We start from the raw sequence: 20,416 nt of genomic DNA, 5'->3' as shown, positions 1-20,416 counted from the left end.
TTTTTTATCTTAAAGTGTATTTTCCATGCCAAGAGAAGGTTAGGTGTGGCAGCCATATTTCATCCTTTTAGATAAGGTGGGCTAGTGTAGTTTTAAAGAAGCTAGTCATTATGAGAGAAGTAAGAGTGGAAGAAAGTCACTGAAGAGCTATCATAAAACTAGCCTTTAAACCTCTCTGGAAAGACTCTTTATAATATGGGAAAACTTCATGGGCTCCTGTCATAATTGGAAATCTTCAGGGACTAAGCTGTATGTGTGATTCCCCTCTCAAGTAGCAACTCGGTTTAATCACCATGTCAGGCTTATAGAAATGTGTTGCCAAAGCAGAACCCAATCTCAAGTATCATGTTGCTTGGCTTGTAAAATGTGAAGACAGCTATCATACTGTTTTTAATTTACTCCCTTGGCCTGCGCTGGTGGTAGCTGCTGTAGCGTCCTGTCAGTAATGCTTTCCTTTGGAATAGCAATGAGGGACTGCACTGTGGCTGCTTCTGCGTTTTTCCTTTCTCTCAAGTTGCAGCTGAGCTTTGAGAGGTGGTTCCTTGGACAAGCACATCTAAAAACTTACCGATGGGTCTGGTTTTTATTATTGGATGACTGCTCCTCCATTATTAATTCGGAGACGCTTTTTTTCTTTTTTTAAATATGCAAAGCTTTAAAAATTAATGCAAAGCAGTTTTTGGAAATAACATAGTGCTGTCAGTAAGAAAAAGCTACATCCAGGTGATCAAAGCACTGCATGAAGAGATCCAAACATTCAACTTTGTTTCCCTACTCCTTTTGTTTCTAAATAAGGAAGCAGTTATGCAACTGGTTGTAACAAGTTTTCTGTATAATTTTTTGCCTTAAACTGGTAACAATTCCTGGTAAAATAAGAAAAGATAACACAGGTAATCTGTACATTAGCAGTTACAAACATCAAAGCTTTCCAAAATGAAACGATACAACAGCATTTGTCTTTCCCCCCCCCCCCGTGATTCTTGTTAAAATGATGTGAGATTATAACTTTTCTACTCAACTAATACCAAAAAATAAGCACTTCTATAGCTAGAAACATCTTTTTTGTTTAAAATACACTTACTCAGAAGAAAATAATTCTGAAACCTACATATGGAACAACATAAATAAATCTTTTGTTTTAATATTTGGATAGTAAGTATGAGTTCTTAAATTATCTTGAATGTGGAAAGGCTTGTTAATATGGAAAGACTTTCTATTGTTATGAAGAGGTTTAATCAAAAACAATAAAACAATTTTTAAAAAGGATATTTTGTACTGTCAGTGGTTCTTACATTCAAATATAAAAACACAACTAGAGGAAAGTTCAGCAAACTCAACTTTATTAGATTGATCACTTTTATATAAAATTCATGTAGAACTGCCAGATTATTACTAATCTTATTTAAATTAAAGGTTATTTAAATATATTTCAAAGTTTTTTTCATGCATTTCTTGCTATGCCTCTCAAAATTACTGAGCATTTGCCAGAAGAATCTGAAAGAATTGAAGGGCCTGGATGAAGGGCATCCATTATCCATTCAGCCTCATCAGTCCTCAGGATTCAGGCTGATGGTTGTGTGGGGTTTTGTTTGTTTGTTTTGTTTGTTTTTTTTAAACAGACTCCAAGAAAGTGTTTTCACTAGTTGCTAACAAAGCTTTCGGCTAAAGCTTTTCCTGACACGAGGATTAATTTTTGCTAACTTCCTACTAACCCTTCCAAACACATGCAGGGAGAAAACAATGGTGTTGGGCACCTGTGACAACTTTCTCCATCATACAACATAACGTCCTGCCTGGCACTGCAGCTGGTACAAAGCTTTGGCAGTTTTCTGAACATTACTCTTCCCCATCTTTTTTTCTTTAAATGCTGGATTTAGAAATGTTTCAGATCTTCAGCACTTTCAGCAGATCAGTTCATGTGTACATTGTGTTTTCATCTGTGTAACACGTTGCTCTCCTGGATGGTCTTTCTTAGAAAGTATGGATGTAGGGCTAGGAAAGTAGTTGAGTTCTGTGTTTCATCTTACAGAGAAGGGCCAAATCCAACTCCAATAGTAAGATCTAAATATTAGGACATGCAAGGCAAATACTTGCAGATCATAGCATTTGACCTTAATCTCATGTGTAGCTAAATTGTTTGTCTTGTATAAAGAGAAGAGTTTGAAGTTGAAATGTTTCATAGACAGTGGGACAGTCTGATTTACCTGCTGAATGCCCCTGCATTTGTGTTAGAGGAATCGTCTGTGTCAAATAGGATATTTCTAATAACTGTTTTTTTTTACTGATTTTTTTGAACTATTAATACCATTTTGGTGAAATATGAATAAAATGTAAGTGTTGCCCTATCAGCGTGCTGACAAAGGTAATGTTAATATTTCAGTTTTCATTAGTTTATGGTGGTGGTGTCACCATACAGACAAGCTTGGCCCAGGGTTGCTGAGTGCAGAAGTCTCTGCCCTTTTCCACAGCTCATCAGGGCATCGCTGGAGTTGTCTAGTGACCGAGAACTCTCCTCAGGTGACTGCGTGGAGCTGCCACCTGTGGTCAGAGTATTGTGGCAGCAGGATCTTCCCAAAGCAGCTGTGGTCCTGCCTGGCCATGCTGGTGTATCAGTTCTTTCCATGCAGTGGCAAGAGGCTTCAGCCAGTGTCGGGTTTTTGTTAATGTCCTGCCTGTGAACTAAAATAGGAGAAGAAATCACTTAATCAGTTAGATGGAAAAGATCTATTATTGCATCTAAATTAAATCTTTGCTAATGCAAAGTAGTTTTCTAGCAGATGAAACACTGCCTATCACTTTCTCCTTCTACTTGGTAAAAATGCCAAGAAAAATTGACTGTATGATGTGGTAATACTGTAGTGCAATTCTAAAAATCCCTTCCATAAATAACACTGAAAAGGTTTGTTAGTTTATTAAAAAAAAAAAAAAAATCCAGGTGACTTCTATGGGATTTGTGGGTTTAGAATAGACTTTCATTCCTCCAAATGACAGTAAAACAGAGATAGAGTGTTATTCCCAAAGTTCATCTCATATCTCATGCATCATAGATATCAACAACTTTCTCAACTCCTAACTCCTAATAGGAAATGACAATACATGAACAGTATATTGAGACAAGATAATAGTATTTAGGTCTGAATCCAGGCCTCTAGCCTTCTTTCTGATTGTGATGTGACTGATATTTCTGTTTAGCAGACATTATTCCAGCTCTAGCTAGGCATACATTAAGAACAAGATTTTTCTTCAGTTAGCTACTTGTCAGTCTAATAACAGAGCATGTTTACTATGCAATGAAAGTTGTTAGTAAAGAAGCATAAGCCCAGACCTGTGGAATTACCTGAATGCATCAAGAAAGAGCCTACAGGGAGGAACTGTTGGGTCCCCAGGCGCTGAGCATGGAGCCAAACCACTGCCCTGTAGGTGAATCATTTGGTTAGCTATGGCATTAGCTGCATAAAGCTCATGTGTCCTGTTACATGCTCCTCTGATGGGAAAGATAGCCCCTGGTTAGGGAAAACAGCTAGAAACCTGAACTGAGTTCCCAGATAATTAACAACTATCAACCCAATTTTGGCCAAAACACATCCATTGCTGGCTAGTGATTTGTTCTCCATCATTACTGAGTAACTCAGTTATCGGTCTTGGCGTCAGAGAGATGCTGCTGTTGCTCTCAGTTTGGGTGAGAGAAGGGTCAATTTGGCAGGACAGGTTAGTGTTATGTAGCTGGGAGAAGAGAAGGGAATCGAATACGGTTATTTTCCAGTTCCTTGTTTAGTCTCAGACCCAGATTCCTGAGGATGAAAAAAAGTAGAGGACTGTTGCTCCCTCCCACTGTTCAAGGATGCTGAGAGCATCACCGATGTCGCTCAGGCAGACTATGCCGTAAACCAGCAAGCGGGAGAGCCTCCACTCTGCTCCCTCACCCAGGCACCATTCCTTAGGACCACGGGAGGCAGCTGGGGTCAGTAGCTACTTTTCAAAAGACTTGCAAGACATGCCTCGTGTCTCATCAGACGCTTTGACTTTGTGGCCTCACAGTGCTACTACTGGCAGTGATGCTTGGTCCAGTGAGCTAGGAAACGGCACACACAGGCTAGCCTGGTTTGCTTTGTTTGCTTCTGCTACTGTTCCAGCTGGATTAAACTAAATTATTCTCATCTCAGTGACTTGCTGCTGACACAAAAGGACTGTGGTTCTTACTATGATGAGAAACAGGAGCATTACCTCTGCTCCAGCATATCTCTTTTTTCCCCTATGCATAGTGTGTTCCTCCAGTGATTAGTAGTTAAGTGAATCATGAAGTTTTCATGTTTTGCAGTGGGTATATTCACATGTAAAACTACTGTGCTTGTCATGAAATTGTAATAGTACACAGCACTTACTGCAGCTGTGGACTTTTTCTCAACCGTCTGAATCTCCAGGTGTGTTCTTCAATTGGCAATAACAAGGTGATGTGTTACTGGCATATTTTTTACTCTATTTGCTAATCTCACTATCTGGGAAAAGGATTTTGTAGGAAGGAGATAGATACCTGTTTCTCTATCTTATATAACTTATGTATACTATGTACTATACTAGGTATATCTTATATAACTTAGGTAGTTTTATCTTCTATATAACTTTATATCTTCTATAGTTGATACTAATAGAAAAATCCTATAAACTTCTAAGCAAAGCTTTTATATTGTTGAACATAATTTCTGGCTGCTTAGTTATTTCTCTATGAGTATAAATAATAATAGCCTACAATTAGACCATTTGAATTCTACATTTCAAGAAAAAGAAGAATAAAAAATGTCATCAACTTTTCTCCCTTGTAGAAAGTGGTTTATATAAACTTTTTGAGACTGACAAAACCAAGTACTGGCAATTCCATATTTCTCTGTTAATGTTTCAATGCTAAATTGTCATCAAGGGTGAAGTTCCCTTCACACAGATCTGTAGAAAGCCCTTTATTGACACTTTTTAAAATATAGTTGGAGGAGGAAGGTGGGCAAAAGGGGTTGCATTTTGGATTGTACCCATTCCATCTCTGCTACACTTGTGTAGTTGTGGCTACTGGCATCATAGTTATTTGGATTTCTGCCATGTTTCCAGATCCTCCAGAGAACATGTGGGCTACTCTGCTTCATTCTGCTGCTCTATACCTCCCAAGGCCCTCTTCCTTGTAGGAATGGTCATGTAAGATTTTATCTTCACAGGTGATCTTTTTTTTAAAAAAATTGCATTTAATAAAATCTAGAATACAAGAAATACATTTGAAAAATGAACAGATGTTTGGGTGTCCTCTTTTGGCTGATTTCTATTAGTCTGTTTAAGCTCTGTATGTTTTGGGAGTGTATGTTAATTTTTCTTTGTGTTGTTAGCTAATATTAGAGGCAATACTGTGAAGCTGATTTTTAATTGTGCAATTTGCAGGTCTGCTGATTATCAACACATCACACTTGTACAAATCCTGCATTTTGTTTGCAATTTCTTAAGGAAAATAATCATAAGAGATTTTTTAAATATATACATCCTAGGAAGAAAGCCCTTGTGGTATTACCATTTTCCGATTGTGAAAAATGAATTGGTGTTCTTTCTCCTTTTCTTTCCCCCCCCTTACATGTGTATATGCATGCCCACGATCTGCTAAGAATGGAGTATGGAAATGTGTTGTTAACTGGTAAACTGATGTCCTTTCTTAGTTGCTGTTTCTATTCCTGAGGTTCAGTAATGACTATATCTTTGGAGACCAAGTTTAGGCACTGAGTCTGCATAATTTTGGTTCCTTCCTTACTATAGCTAGCAGCTTGCCACTACTTTTGAAGGATTTTGGCAGCACCTCAGGACTGAAGTGCACCACCTCTCAAAATAAGGTTTTCTGAGAATTGTACGTGCTTTTAAATATATCTAGTGAATTTTTATATAAAAATGCATATTGCACAGGTATCTTGGGCTTAGCTTTTATTTGCAGACCACAGCATTTTACCTTGTTATATTAAATTACTGTATTTATCTGTAAAGCATTGAGTGCCTAAACCATGAGATGAATCTCATAGACCAAGCTGTGAATGACTCACTCAAAAGATAAGGTGCATTTTGCTTGTGGATGTGGGATTTCAAGCTATGGAAGTTAGGTAATGCAATTTTTTTCTTTTAAATGAGGTACTGCCAGTATTAGTTGTCAAAACTTAGAATCCTTTGAGATACGCTGTCTTATGATTTTGAAATTTTCTGAGCAGAAAAATTATCTTTCTCATAACTTGCGGATCACAATCGTTATTTATAATGTCTACAATTGTTCATCTGTTCTGGTTGGTAAGCACAGTAGTTTCTTCATACTTGTCATGATCAAAAGACTGTGGTTCCTGGGCTACTACAATCAAGCATTAAGCTTATTGCTTTGAGAATCTCTGGTTCTTTATTGGAAAATTTGAGCTTTAACTATAGAATCACTTTGAAAAAAAAACTCGCATACGGAGTAGAAATTGTTAAAACAATGTTCTAGTGAGTGTCAGTCAGAAGTAGCACAATACCATTACTATGGGATGCTGCAGTCAGTGGCCAAATAAGAATCCCAGAGAATCACTAGCTAGTTTCTGTTGTTTTTTTATAATATCTCCTGAATTAGCTTCAGAATTATACCAAAAATATGTTACCCTGTTTGAAATTTTGCTTACCAATTGAAACCACCTAAAATTTTTAAGATGGATTGTCCATTAGGGAAAGGCTTACAAAAAAAAAAATGAAGCCTAGCAGGAACAGGCATAGCCAAAGAAGCTGTGTATGTAATTGTCAATTTAAACACTATTAACACGGTCATTATATTTCCATAGAAATGCTGAAGCAGTTCTCACCCTGAAGATGAAAGAAACTTAAACCTAGTTGTCAGACATAACTGACAACCAGCAACTTTGAACATCTATTTTTTTTAATTTTACAATAAACTTTCTGATGTCTTTGTGCACCAGTAATACCAACATATTTCGTTACATATAGAATTGTCATTGAGAAATGAAGTTATTGTCAAGTTTGAAAAGAATTTAATATAATAAAAAAGTCAGTCTTTTTTCACGATTGCACAACTATGTAAGAGTCAGTATGCTATTAGAACAGTTTCTCATTTTAAGGACAGGGCAAAGATCTTATGAGATCAATGAATGACGATTTTTCATGACTAATGCTGTGTCAGTGCGGCTATTCCGAGTCTCACGGAGCCACTGGGTGTACCAAGTGTTTAGTCTTACAATCTTTAAAATTAATCATCTATAAATGATTAAGTACTTGCATTAACTGATTAGATACATACCTTTCCATGTACCTGTTGGTATCATAGCAACAGTGACAAACTGTAGGTATGATAACATCCAAAGTTCTTGTGAAAAATAAACTTTTAGTGAGCCCAGGTTGTTGTTTTTTACTGCTACCTGTGGCTAGAGCTTTATAGCAGGCTCCACTACTAATTTAATTGTCAATACTGAAACCCAGTCCAAACCCTATACCTAGACAGGGTATTTGTGTGCTCTGGAACACTTGGAGAAAGATTCAAGCATGTTGTTAGGAAAACCCCTGCGCTCTAGGGATGCCAGAGAAGTCCTAGTGCTTTCAAGAAATAAAAACTAAATGTGATGCGCTGAAAAAAACCTAATATTTTTCGTAGGTGTTTTCAGAAATAAGAAAGCTAATTTGGTGTTCTCCAACTGAAGTGTGGTAATAAAAATGATCTCAAATCCTTGTTAAGTTTACAAAATATAACAAAAAGTGATCATTGCATAGAGTGGGTATTGTTCATCTTCTGTTCAAATAGCTTGTTCTTCTACATGACCAGATACAGCATCATAACTTCAGCCACCCCTCTGAGACTGCAGCAGACTGTTTGCAAGTGTGTTTATTCATTTAAACTCTTGTTGAATAATTCTGAGCATGGTATTGAATTACAGCTCTATTTCCCTTAATGTGACTATGAAAAGGCTAAACATATTTATATAAACAATATTTATGTAATTCAAAGCATTAACTGTTATGGAAAATGTAATTATGAAGAAATTGTTTTAGGGACTTTAACATTTTCTCCAGTGTGTACAAATCCAAAATTAGTTATTTACAAGTGGCATATATTTAACATAGTTTGCTGTGAAAATGACACCTGTAAGTTAACCAAATTCTACATTTAGAATACTTGCTATTCTCAAAATGGTGTTTGATATTGTTAACATAAAAATACATTTCTGGGTGGAAATTTTTTTTTTTAAGAATGCTAGGTAATGGCTACCTCATGAATTCAGCTTGAATCCTCTGTATTACGGTGATAGGACTATCAAATGTGCAGTAATGTCTCATATGGAATGAGAACAGATGGCTTCAGTATATTACATTTCTCTCAAAGCTATTCTATCTTACATAGCCCATGTGCTCAATGGAAGTACTGTTAGAGTAAAAGCAGAGAAGGTGTCTCCTTGTCTACTTTCTTTCAGACATTTTTGTAATTCTTTATCAAATCAGTTATAATTACTAGAGGGTAAAGAAAGAGAAAGTGGCAACTATAAATATGCTAAATATGTTTTTTAAAAAAACCTATCTAGTAGAAAATAAATGATATGTCCATGTGCACTTCTGTATGTGTGTACAGAGAGAATGGTGGGAGACTAGGGAAATACTCATTTGTTTTTCTGCTGAAACAAATTATGTTCCTACAGCCATTAACCAAGCAGGCATATGGCATCACTTCAAAAAAAGAATTTGTGGAGAGTAAATTCTTCACCAGTCCTGTGCTGCTTCTGAAAAAATGCATTTAGTACAAGTTTCTTGTAAGCTGTTCCAAAAGCAAAATATTTTGAGGCAGTGATGATTTATCCTGAGAAATAAGAGACAGATAGATAGATATAAGGAAATCATCATAAATCTCCTTTTCCTTTTGGAGTACAATTTTAAAAGGAACTTCTCTTTTCTCATTGGCATATATGCAATCTGAAAAGGGATGAAGCAGATTCAAAACCATCTAAGTAAACCATGATATTCTGGATTTGGAGAAAGCAATAAACTGCTGACTGGTTTCATCACCCGTCCAGAAACAGCTTTCCATCCTAGATGATCCTGTGATCCTTGTCTTTGTACTAGATGTTCTTTTTATGAAGGTAGGAGATGCAATGTAGACTGCTTGTAGTGTGTGTTGTGTGGTGTGTGTTTTTTTTAAGATGACTAGCTATGGATTCTTTACATGTATTCCAGTGGTTCGTTGGATATCTGTTCACTAAAACTAAATGCCTCAGACTTATACCACATTGGGCCCTATAGGTCTTTGAATCAAGATGGAAACCTTTCTGAAAATTCAGACAACAGTGATTTAGGTGTTTAAGACTCTGTAAAATAATACTTAGTATAGTGACAGTGCTTTGTCTTAATTCTTAAATAAATCTTGAACAGTGAGTATGTAATATTTAAGCGATATTTACAGTAGTTATTTGATTATGGTTCTCTTGTCTCATCTCTGCGAGGAAGCAGCTGTAGAATGAAGTAAATGTCAGATCCAAAAGCTTATTTGATTAAACTGTGGCAGCACCATTAATCTTGCAAAGGAAATCAAGATAATAGAGGGGGCTGGATGGACCAGGAGATTGATAATTGGTTAGAAAGCTTTTGACCTTTGGGCTGGTAGTTCAGACTCGAGCCAAGGCAGTAGTGACTGAAAATCATTACTCCGAAAGCAGTGCAACCGCCATGTGAAATGGGTGATTGGTTTCATTCCACTTCCTAGCGACCTGGGCTTCTCATTGCAAAAATAACCACCCTCGTTGTCAGGGTTTGAACGTGGAGTTCAAAGCAGGAGGGGACGGTGGAATTCCTTTACTTTCTAGTCCTCTGAAGTATTTTGGGAAGGTGGGGGATGGAAGAAGCTGCAGTCCATTGTGTGATGGCACATACAAATCATCAGAGCTGCCATTAGGCTCGTAGTAAGCAACAAAGAACTCTAGTTTTTGTCTTTGTTCATATGACACACTTCATTAAGAGTGAAAACTTTATGTACAACCAAATTCTAATGATCTTTATAATGATACTTCCTGTTAATAAAAAATTGGATTTTTACTGTTTTCATTTGGAAAAGTGTAAAGGAACAGTGACTTTTTGCCAATTTGCAGCTCTCTGAAAACTGCTCAGCAAGAACTTTATATGAGTCTGTTTGACCTTGGAATTGTGCTCAAACTGTTTTGAGCCAATGGATGATTCATATTGGGAATGAACTACTAAAGATTTACAACTACTTGTCTATGTTGCATTGTGTTTTTCCCTCCTTAATTGGATGACCTGAGTTTAATAATTAATGCCACCTGAAACCAACATAATTTAATCATGTAAGCAGCCATTTGTCCTGCTGGCAATCTCAGAACCACAAAGAGATGCACTGAAATGACTGAGGGTTACATTTGTCCTCCTCTTATTCTTCTGAATGAGACTTGGTTTCATTTGCCATCTCCTCACCCATTTATTTCCTTTCATTCTTTTTACTTATATCTGAAGAGATTGTGGCAATGTTACTCGCACAGACACATCTCCTGACTGTTCCTTGTTGTGGTTTCTTCATCTATTCCTAGTTTTCTGCTAACCAGGGGGATGTTCCGTGCTTCAGCGTGCTTGTATTGCCGTACTTTGTGTGGCTTGTGCTTAATTGGATAATGCACCTATTCTTGCCAGTTCACTATTTTCCTCTTTTTTAATGACTTTAAATGATAATTTCAACTGAATCAATATGCTATGTATTGTCACTGTAAAAGGTTATTTTTCTTTTCTTAAAAAAAACCCCATTATTTAAAGTACAACCTCCATATCATTCAACTATGTAGCTAATGCAGCTTTTTAAAGTGTACTTTTTGGTTCTGCAGTGAGCAAAACATAAGAGAACAGAAATAATACTGGGCTATTTAAAACTTAAGAAATGTTCATACCATTAGAAGTTTCTCCATGCTGAAAGGACATTTATTCAAAGGTTGCTGTATTGCTTGTTCCATGGGGAGAAAGCTGCTTTAGAAACCCATTGCATTTGTATAGGACCTTTTTGAATACAATCTTTTCAGACATGTCTTTGTAAAATACTGGGTGCTAAAAAGGTGAACAAATCTGGTTATTCTATGACATACACTGTTAGTTGTTTTAGTGTAGCCAGAGCATTTCCCTTAGACTGCTGGCAGTGATAGGAAACAGCTTCCACCTACTACTGACAGATCAAATAGAAAAAAGGAGGAGATGGAGCCTGAGCTGGGCATGCAAAGATTTATCCTGTGTCCCTGTAGTCAGTGGAAGCATTATTGCTGGATCCTATCACAGGGATCTCAGGCTTCAGCAAAAGAGTTAGTACTGCTTGTTTTAATATTGATTTGGGAATGAGTAAACCTAACAGCATTAATTATTAGCTGTGCCTTGTTGCATATTTGTGTTAGAGAACATATTTATCAAACAAACCCTGATGGAAATGTTCTTCTTTACAATATTGGCTATTGTGAATTTTTTTTTAAGAGAGGATAAGAATTACATGCTATTCCTGTTTTTCCGGTATGCTTGACTGCCAAATTTATGTAAACATGCAAATGCAGTAAAATGTCAAAATGATAATATTGAAAAGTAGGGGGAGAAGAGAGGGAAATAAAAACCTTTCAATATGTGATCAGGTTCTTTCTAAATGATTTTGCATATGTGTGTGTGGCAGACCCAAACGACAATTTGTATCTTGCATAGAAGTCTTTTGTTTATGAAGAACAAATGTCATAAAGGGAAAAGCAGGCTTGGGTGCCAGCTTCATAAATGGTAGGATAGGACTGAGTGCATTTAAAAGAGAGAAAAGTGAATTTCTCAATAAATAATCCAAACCCTGCGCCAAATGCTTATATGTATCTGTAATAAAATAATGCAAGATTCTTCTAACCTGCTATTTGTATTTTAAACTAATAACTGTCTTTCTATTTGATTTTTTTCTAAATCTTAACTGTCATATTCATATTCTTAACTTCTAAAAGAACGTGGTAGATTGATTATGTATCTTTTAATTTTATGTTTTAGAACTTCCCTTTCCCTTTTAACTTGGTAAGTTTTGAAATAGCGTGTGTGCGGTTTTTGTGCAAAGTGATTCTAGTCAGATGCCATGAGAAAGTGGAGATGAATAAGCTGTGTGTCATAGCTCATAAAGATCCAGCTTATGATTCTGTCGAGTGGTTCAAGTCTCAGTGTACAGTCTATTTTAAAGTGCCGCCAAATAAGAGAAGGTCAAGACTAGCAGCAAGTTGGTTGTCTTTTTATGTGCAGTTGATTTTTAATTCATATTCTTTTACTGCAGAATATAATACAATTATCTAGCCATTAAGTGAACAAAACACTTAGGGCTGATTTTGAAGATATATTGAACATGAAAATTATGGGTTAGCCTGACTAGAACTTAGTTTTAAGTTGTTTCTTTTTCTTCCAGAAACCATGCTATATATTTATTCAACTAGACCAGTTTTGAGGTGTTACTGGGTGAGTCATCCTAGGCCTCTAGATGGCAAAGTAGTTGCTCTTCACTTCTGAGCTAAGGTGTCTTTCAAAGTCAGAAAAACTTTTTAGTATTGCTTCTGATCAGTAAGAACCTGAAATAGCCCAGGACTTCTCAAGAGCCCTTTCTGAGCCATCCCACCAAAGTGCTCCTGTCAGACTTTCCCTTTTTCACGAGGGGGAGGGACCCTTGGTGTTTCTCCGTTACAAAATAGTCCAAATTTGGGGCTGACAGCATGGCTTTCCCCTTTTGAGGAGAAGGAGCCGCGGCGCAGATGTCCAACTCGAGTTGGAGGATGTAAGGTGGGAAGTACTCGGTGCTTGGGAATACCTGGCTTGGGAACGCCACCTTGTCACCCTGCCTGACCGGACAGGGTGGAAAGCTGGCTTCCCTCCTTGTCCGAGGCCCACAGCACCCCTGTGAACGCACTCGCAAATCCCCTGCCGTCAGTTCAGTGCTTTGGAGGCTGGGAGCGAGGTGCGCTTTGGGGGCCTTTGCCTGTCATGCCATTTAGTATGTGGTTGTACTTGGCTGAAACACCGCCGAAGCCCACGTGGAACAAGAGAGTGAGGACAGGAGTGTCACCCTCCTGAGGGAGGCGCTGGGCTGCCAGGCGTGCGGTCGCCTCCGGCGCCCGCTTCCTTCTTTTGCCGCCCTGCAGTATGGCCGTCCCCGGGGAGTGGAGGATTGACTCCTCGTCCCCCGGGTGAATGCGGAGAGACCACAGATACCACCAGCCTTGGAGCCAAAACCTACTAGGAGCACGCCAAAATTGGATGTCCTAGTGGGATATTCCATTGTCCTGCAATTAAAATCTTGTGGGAACAAGTGTGGTGGTGGTGGTGGTTTTCCCTTCAACATGTCTCTTGAATGTTGGCCTGCTTCTGTAAGAAGAGAGGCTGACACAGGGCAGTGGGGAAAGAAAATCTTCATGTGTGATTCGAAAATGTCCTGTAAGAGGAACCGTCACCTTGTGAGCACCCATGTCTGTAACCTGCCTCTCATTGCTGGGAGGAGGCAAGGATTTGGGGGTGGGGGGAACAGAAGAGCCCTCTAAACTTCAGCCCAGATATGAAAATAAGAATAAGGAACTGCAATTTCGTTTAGTACAAGTAGTAATTTCTTGTAGCGCAGGATGACTACCAGTTAACTGTTCTGTTTTGAAAAATATCTGTAATTCAGGCTGAATAGTATTTCACCAAATGTGCAGGTTCTGTATCATTTGGTACTTGCTGCAATTTCATGGATCATAACAATTCTGGCAGCTTTAACTTTGTTTTGTAAATGCGTTCAGAAACTTTGTGAACGCGAGTATTTTCCACAGTACTCCAACAGCGCAATATTTCTAAGTCAGTCTCCCCGGGCTAAATGATTAAACCAAACCATATATTATACTTCTTGTGCTCTGCTTCCCCTCCAGCTAAGTAAACTGGATATCTGCAGAGAAGACTTTTCAACTTTAATCAATGCAACTAAGAAAAACAGATCAGGTTTACAGAACCACTCCAGTCCTTCTTTGTGATAAGGGGCCCTATAATCTCTTCCGAGTTGTCACTGATCTTTGGAGAGAGGTTCCAAGCAACAAACAAATAGGGCTATGCATTGCAGGTTAAGAATATTTTTAAGCAGCCACTTGCAGTACTAAGACTAAAAAAGCTGGATTTTTTCCCCTTGGCTTTTCCAATATTAATTGGCAAGTAAAAGGCAAATGGCAGGGTTTGGGTTTGTGGGGATCTTGTTTGTTTATTTTTATGTTTTCTATCAAAAGGTGGTTTCTGATAGTTTCTGAGTCAGAGAAAGCTTGTTCAGTGTTGGAATTCTTCTCTAACATTTTTTTCTGTAGGTATATGTATATTTTAATGCAAAAGCCACAACTAAATCCTTAAAAGGAAAAGCAAAAGTGTTGGTTTGGAAAAAAAAATACCCAAAACATAATGTTAAAGTGCTGCAAAATATGTTATATGTTTATAAATACAGTTTGTGTTGCGCTCTATTATTAGCTTTTGTGGCAATGTTTAGTTGAAGTATGGAGATCTGGGTTATTGATGTCTGTGCAAGTCACTTATTCCCCTGTCCTGACCTTTGTGTATGTAATGCACCTAAGACTTCTGTGTTTGGAAATTTTCTACTTTTACAGTTTTATATCTGGATACTATCTTTGTCTCAATTTTCTTTCAGCCTTAGGGTTGGACTCCCTTGGTTTTTTTTAATTCCCTTTTTCTTTCCTCTCCTCATTTCTTTTTCTGTCCATCTGTTTCAGGAATTCCAATATACAAACAGTTGAACAAAATATAAAAACACCAAACAAAGAAAATCCCAAATTCTAGTACTATTTAGGTCTTTGAAAACATTTCTGTTATGCTTTTTTTCTCCCCAAATGCAAAACTAACATTAGATCAAGATTCAAATAAGAATCTGTCTCAGCGTTGGAGTAGGTACCAATTCAGGCTGGGCTGGTTATGGAAGTTGCTCCTGTGATTTATACACTTTGCACCTGGGGTTGGGGGCGGGGAGGAAATCCCACCATGTGTGATACTGGTTTAAACCGTTATGGTAGTGACAAAATTGACTGCAAAACCATTGTGAAAAGAACAAAACATTGTATGCAATGTCACTGGCTCATATTATCACTCCGCCATCCTTTTCTGAGAAATCTTTGCATGTTTATTTTCACGCTGTGATGAACGATAGCTGACATGAAGGAAACCCAGCCATGGCAATGCATACAAATCAGAGCCATAATATGATGTTCTGCAGTAATGGCTACTGGCAATAAAAATCCCACGGATTCTAGGCAGATATAAGGAACATGAGCATTTTAGTTCCTCTGAAAGTTTTCTTGGGGGAGAGAGGGATGGATCCATCTGCTTCAAGGGACTTTGGTGTCCTGCTCCTCACCCTGCCATTTTCACTGTAGATTCATATGAGAGCCTAAGAAAAAGTGCATGGTGTGGATTTTTTTTTTTCTTAGATGCTTGAGTTCCCTAATAACATACTCCCTGTTTCTATTAGCTTTGTCTTTTTAATGTTCATGAGAAACAATTCTTGACAATGACATCTTTATTTTTGTGTGTTTTTACAGACTTTAGTGACCCAATCAGTTGAAAACTGTGGTGGATGAGGCATCTGAGGTCTGAACTTCACTATTCTAAGGTCTTGGAAGATGTGGCATCATACTGACAGGTAGACTTTTTTAATTCTGTAGATTTCTCCATCATCTTCAAGAAACTTATACTAACTGCAGTCAACTCATCCTGTTAAAACTAACAGATTTACTTCTTATTTTTACTTTAAAAAAAAATTTTGTTATTTATTTATTAAGCACAAGCAGGTATAGGTACATGAAATTGAGGTGGAAAAATCAAGAATCTAGTACATTTTCTGCATATCTCCACAAAACTACTTGATGCACACTATACAGACCAGTCGACTATATACAAATGCCTCTGCTCCATGTTAAGGTTTTCAGACTATTCCTACTTACATGCAGATTAGAAGAAATGGAAGTACCTGTGCAGTCTGTGCTCCCTAAAGAGAAATTAATATTCTTTCTGACTTTCACTTTTATGATGCTTTTTTCTTGTAACTGCTGTGTATTATTTTTTTATGAAATGGTATTTGTCTCATTGCAAAGACATACCTTAGCAGAAGCTCTTCTACAGGGGAGGAAGACAATGTCACAGGCTTCCTTATGTTTGCTTATTTGCCGCTGTCTCCTTAAGTTGTTGCTTACAAATCCACTACAAACTGGTTTTCCTGTACTCCTGACAAGAATATAATTCTGGGAATGAGAACCCACTGGGATGTTTCATACATACTTTTTTTAAGGATAAAAAGGAGTTTGAGGTAGATATGAATTTTTTCACTTTGCAGAAACAGTTATAATGTATTCTGAAGTACAGTCTAAATGAATTTGAAGCATAGTCTCCAGAAGACGGCAATTGTTTTATAGCCATGTGGTCTATGAAGTTTTGTATGCTGGGGGTGGAGGGGAACAGTACAAGGCGCACTGAATGATTTAGTTAATCCAGTAATATTTCAGCACGTCACAGCTTTGAGTGCCTTCTAGGAACACCCATGTGCAGGCAAAGGTAGAGTAAGGGGGACCTAGATGCTGGTTGTCCTCTGAAGAAGTTGTACAGAAAAGGCAAACAGGTGTAGAGAGTAGTCTGAGGCTTGCCATGATTTAATTTCAATGGAATATGAAATCAAAGCCTGTATATATTGTGCTTATTGAAGATTTTAATGATATTGTCTTCATAGCAAGAAAATGCTCTGCCCAAATTCCATTGTATGTAAACCTTGATTTCCATGGGTGGCATATGTTTAAGCTGCGCTATACAGTTAAGCAGTTGATACTACAGAGAGGTTCTCTTTTACATATGGTTGCATTTCAGTAATTGTATGATGTAACATGTAAATGCTTCAAAATCTGAGATGAATTTCTGCCATAAAATTCTAATGAAAGCTGCAGACGCAAAACTGGAAATGTCTGGACCCTTGATTTTGGTTGAGGCCTGCCTTCACTGGTTATTCTTTGGGACAAATGATGCAATTTTTAGCTGTGTACCTTCTCTTACCAAGCTCTGTACTTTGACAGAGTCAAAAGGAATTGAGGAAGTGAGAATATATCTCAGTGACTCTGCCAAATACGTAACAAGAGCTCCTCTGACATCAGCGCTATCAAGCACTCGTTATCTTCACTGGGCTCGTGGCAATTGTGCTAAAGGAGTATGGGGTGCTACCATTTCTTGAAAGTACCTCTTCTGCTTTGTGAAATGGTTTGGGATGATACATTGCCATGTCCTTTGCTTGTAAAATGTTGTTTTTTTGACAGCTGGACTGCAGTTGAAATTGCATATTGTTTCAGGGCATTTAGTTAGTGTGAAACTGGAATGAGAGGTAGAAGAGAGAGTAAGTAATGCAGAATGATTTCATTAGATTTCATCTGAAAGTTCATGAGATCAGCACTTAGGAGCTGTTAGAAAGTATCCTACCGTGTGCAGGCAAAGATAGAGCTAACCATGCTTTACCGCGACTTGCCAGCATACCGGTTAGTGGGAACTGTCTTTTGGAATCCACAACGGTGGACAAGCACAGAGCATAAATGAAATGGGGAAGGGAGACAAAAGTATAGACTATACTAAAAAAGTTATTGTATCTGTACTTTTAAAAGCCTTGACTGGTTGTTTTTTCTGGAGCTGGAATCTTGTATGGACCAGTTCCCTAAACTGATATTTGATACTGAAAATCAGTTTATATTCTCACTGCATATATTACGAAATGAAGTTTACAACTAAAAGCTTATAAAATTAGGCACATAACTGAAAATATAGCCTAATGTTTTCAACGTGGTAAGTGATCTAATACTCATTGTTACAGCAGTGTCCACAAATTACACCACTATTTTAGATGCCCAAGCGTACATCTAGACACCACAGGAGCTCAGCTTTCTGTATAGGTTAGGTAAGCCTATATGGATTTCTTACGTTTATATTAGCATACATGTTTTCTATAAGTAGAGTTGCAGAAATCAGTATATTGATGTAGGGAGCTATTAGAACAACAGTAAGTTATATATTCACAATGCATTTATGTGCTTGAGTACTATCTTTATGGTAGTTTCTTTTAAAATGAAGAAAATCAGCTCTGGATTTGTGAACTCTGAAAATCTTAATAAACAAAGCAAACGTTATTTAGCTGTCTGCTCTATCCCATCACAGCCCACTCCATCTCCTCCTTTTCACTGTGCGTTTTTACAGCTGAACATGTTGTCTGAAAGTTAGTGTGGCAGGCAATAATCCAGGTCATCGTAGCATCACCTAGTCTGTCAAAACAACAAGAGTGATAAACAAGGGAAAAAAAGTAAAAAATACTGCAGGAGAGATGCAGAGGCAGCTTGGTTGTGGGACAACAATCCATAATTTACTTTGCAGATGTCTCTGTAATTTAAGCAGCAGGCAGAACAACCACACAGTTGTAGATGCTCTGGGGAGAGGATACCCAGAGCCTCGTAAATCATGGTAAGGATTAAAAGCAATGAACATGCATCTTCTTAACCTCATAAAGCAATATTGCAAAGCCAAGGATTACAACTTACTGTGCATGTAATCTTTGTTCAGGGATAAAGGGTGTCATCTTTTTTAAAGGCTTCTCTCAATTAACCGTAGCATATACCTTTTGAGAAGGGAGCAGAAAAAACAGTTAAAATTGATTTGGAGAGAATTCCTACCTATTAAAAGAATATTTAGTAAGAATATTCCTCACAAAAGAAGAGGAAAAGGAGAGTGATTTTTTTAGATGAGACAGTTGTTTCTAAGATGATAGTCTGTTTGTAAGCCCTGATCTGATCTTACCATTAATATTTATGGATATATTTGAAAACTTTGCTTAGTATGTGTAACACAAAAAAGCAATTTACTTTGCTCCATTGTAGAACTGAAGTCCTGAACCACCCTTTGCCTTGCTCGACTTCAGCCTTTTTCAGGTATGATAAGCATTATGACAGCTCATCGCCATTACAGAGTAACTTTGTACTAAAAACCAGACTACACGTTCAGCCTGCTTAATAAGTGCTTTAAAGCCTGAATTTTTCCATCTATTTTGGAAATATTTGGCTTAAGAGCAAAAGTGTTCCCTCTATGTGAGGTGAAAGCATAGAAGTCTTAAATTCTGAACTGTGACATGTAAGCTGCCAGTATTTCTGAAAATACCTTTTAATTTTTTCACCAAGGTATTCAAAATATTATGCTTCCATATTCAAAAGCTAGAGTTTAGAGGGACTAAAAGACTCTAAAAACTTTCAAAAGTGAAAAGAATGTGGATAATGTTATGATGAGCTGCTTTAATAGTGCCCCAAGCCAAGAAAATTAGGAGGTTATGTAATCCTTGATTTCAGTGGATAGCATACTTTATCTCTTTCTGACAATATGGGACTCAATCTTTGACCTTTCTGTGGGGAAAGGAGTACAGCAAAATACTGTTTCACAGAGTCTTGTACTGCATCACTGACAATCAGCTGACAAAGAAAGCAAGAGGGAAGGTTCTTGTAGATTTGATTCAAACTAATGGAGAAGAACCAAGAGAGAATGTGCAAGTGGAAGGCGACTTTGGTGAGGCTGTTTATGGAATGATAAAATTCAGGGGTAGAAGGAAAATGGTAAACTTAAAACAATCCACTTCCTGAAAGCAGGTCCCAAGGAATTCTGCAGGTTCTGAGGAAGATAAGTCAAAGGAGTTAGAACTCAGTTTTTTGAATAAATGCTTTTAATAGTAAGAAAGTGGTGAGGAGAGGAAAAATTATCATTAGAAATATTTACTGTTTTTGTTTTCTTCAGTCTTTTGCTTCAGCTGTAATTAGGTGGGCATCAGTTCATGCCAATGACAATGGCATGAGATCTCAGAAAGCGCACTTGTCCAAGTTATTTTCGTATTGTTGGAATGTGATGAAGCTTATCACAGGTTACTTCAAGAACCAATTGAATCAGTCCTGACAATCTCACCTGTATCTCAGAGATGTTTCATAGAACATGAGCAGAATGGGTGAAATTCCAGAAGATATGAGAAGAGCAAATACAGTAAATACAGGAGGCAAACAGAGGAGACTGAGAATTATAAAATAATCAGTTTAGCAGTAATTCCTGAGAAAAATTAACTGTTTGTAAGCTAGGAGACTCAAAAGAGAGTAGTAACATTAAGTGTGGATTTGTCAGGAAAAATGTGTACTTTCACAATGGGCTATGTTTGGGCTTGTGGCTATGGTAAGATAGATGTTATCTGCCATACTGTAAAATTTCTCATAAGGTATCACATAATATGGTCTAGACAAAACTATATGCAGTGTGTGCAAAAATGATGGGAAAACCATACATGAACAGTAGTTATCAATGCTGAGCAATTGGAATGTAGGGATTTTTT

The 20,416-nt window shown here is 37.5% G+C and overlaps 1 protein-coding gene across 2 annotated transcripts in view; it reads left to right on the top strand.

The window, feature by feature from the left end:
* The window catches only part of CDH12 (cadherin 12), a 791,024-nt gene that overhangs the window by 399,978 nt on the left and 370,630 nt on the right, over positions 1-20,416 (top strand). For both annotated transcript variants that reach the window (XM_064506878.1, XM_064506879.1), the window contains one exon: positions 15,582-15,682. The gene's annotated coding sequence lies outside the window, so the exon portion shown is untranslated. The remainder of the gene's footprint in view (positions 1-15,581; positions 15,683-20,416) is intronic.

The sequence above is a fragment of the Dromaius novaehollandiae genome, chromosome 2 (assembly GCF_036370855.1).
Source record: "Dromaius novaehollandiae isolate bDroNov1 chromosome 2, bDroNov1.hap1, whole genome shotgun sequence".
Classification (NCBI taxonomy): Eukaryota; Metazoa; Chordata; class Aves; order Casuariiformes; family Dromaiidae; genus Dromaius; species Dromaius novaehollandiae.
Note: the sequence above shows the minus strand (reverse complement) of the source record. Positions and strands in the feature narration are given on the sequence as shown.